The sequence below is a fragment of the Mustelus asterias genome, chromosome 30 (assembly GCF_964213995.1).
Source record: "Mustelus asterias chromosome 30, sMusAst1.hap1.1, whole genome shotgun sequence".
Taxonomy (NCBI): domain Eukaryota; kingdom Metazoa; phylum Chordata; class Chondrichthyes; order Carcharhiniformes; family Triakidae; genus Mustelus; species Mustelus asterias.
In genome coordinates this window covers 15,246,633-15,248,263 of record NC_135830.1, presented here as the reverse complement: position 1 = coordinate 15,248,263, position 1,631 = coordinate 15,246,633, and the positions used below count along the sequence as shown (strand labels likewise).

The window sequence follows — 1,631 nt, the reverse complement described above, 5'->3', positions numbered from 1 at the left end:
GGTGTTGTTAAACTTCTTACTATATCTGTAGCGACAGTGACCGGGAATGAAGCAATGGAGACAGTAATGATGATCAATGAGATACAAATCTCTGATGGTGTTCAGCAGATTTACCACAAGAAGCTACAGAAGAGGCAGAGGTTACGAATGATCTGTGAATGTGGTGAGCGACAGTGAAATTTAGTGGAGCAGAATGCATTATTATTCATTTTGACAGGAGGAAGCAGCAAGGGGAATGTAAACATAAATTGCCGGGATTGTGCAAGTGGGTTTATTTTGTTTCTCCAGGGAGCTCAAACTGGCACAATGATCACTCCTGTTTTCGATCAGGAAGGAATTTCAGCTTCTCCTGAATCATGTGCTGGTCGGCAGCTGTAAAATCGACATTCCCTGACCGGGAATCGAACCCGGGCCGCGGCGGTGAAAGCGCCAAATCCTAACCACTAGACCACCAGGGAAGATACAAGCAAACATTTTAATCTGACCGATACATTTCAGCGTTTTTCAAATACTCGAGAAAGGTTTGGGGGAAAAAAAAACTCATGTTTCGATCGAACACGAATGACTCCTTCAGTCAACAGCAAATTACTGCAGATTCTGGAACTTAAAAGAAAAACTTAAAATGCTCGAAAATCTCAACAGGCATGACGGCATCTCTGGAGAGAGAATAGAGCCAACATTTCAAATCTGTATGGTCAGTCATCAAAGCTGAAGACAGGAAAAGAGGACGAGATTGATACTTTAAGTGTGGGAGATGCGGGGGGTGAGGGTGAGAGCCGTGGGTAAGAGTTGACAAAGTTGTGATGGAAAAAAAAATCAAAGGGAATGTAAATGGTGGCGGTGAAAGCAAAATACTGCGGATGCTGGAATCTGAAACAAAAACAGACAATGCTGGAACAACTCAGCAGGTCTGGCAGCATCTATGGAGAGAGAACAGAGCCAACGTTTCGAGTCTGGGTGACGCTTCGCCAGAGGTCTGTAGATCCTCAGTTAATTAGAATATTGAAGTTTCAGGGGGAGATATTTTTGGGTTCTAAGGGAATGAAGGGCCATCAGGATACGTTTGGAAATTGATGTTGATTCCTGGGATTCGTCATGATCTCCTTAAATTGTGGAGGAGACTCCATGGGACATGTGAGCCAATCCTACTCCATTAATTCCGTTCCCTGCAGCACCAGATCTCATAGCGATCACCTCTGTTAAAAGCGTTGGTGAGTGTTCTGAGGCATTGAATTCGAGGCAGCAGCATTTGTGGGGGAAAGTGATCAAATGCCGCAAATGTCAGGTGTTCAGTTTCTTAGAATCTTAGAAACCCGACAGCACAGAAAGAGGCCATTTGGCCCATCGAGTCTGCACCGACCACAATCCCACCCAGGCCCTACCCCCATATCCCGACACATTTACCCACGAATCCCTCGAACCGATGCCTCCCAGGACACTAAGGGCAATTTTAGCATGGCCAATCAACCTAATCCGCACATCTTTGGACTGTGGGAGGAAACCGGAGCACCCGGAGGAAACCCACGCAGACACGAGGAGAATGTGCAAACTCCACACAGATTCCCAAGCCAGGAATCGAACCCAGGTCCTTGGAGCTGTGAAGCAGCAGTGCTAACCACTGTGCCACTGAT

At 46.3% G+C, this 1,631-nt stretch overlaps 1 non-coding gene across 1 annotated transcript; it reads right to left on the bottom strand.

Annotated features, from left to right (window-relative positions):
- Window positions 1-386: 386 nt before the first annotated feature.
- On the bottom strand, window positions 387-458 carry trnae-uuc (transfer RNA glutamic acid (anticodon UUC)). The gene has a single exon. It is a non-coding gene; the product is annotated as a tRNA-Glu (tRNA).
- Between the last annotated feature and the right edge of the window lie 1,173 nt (window positions 459-1,631).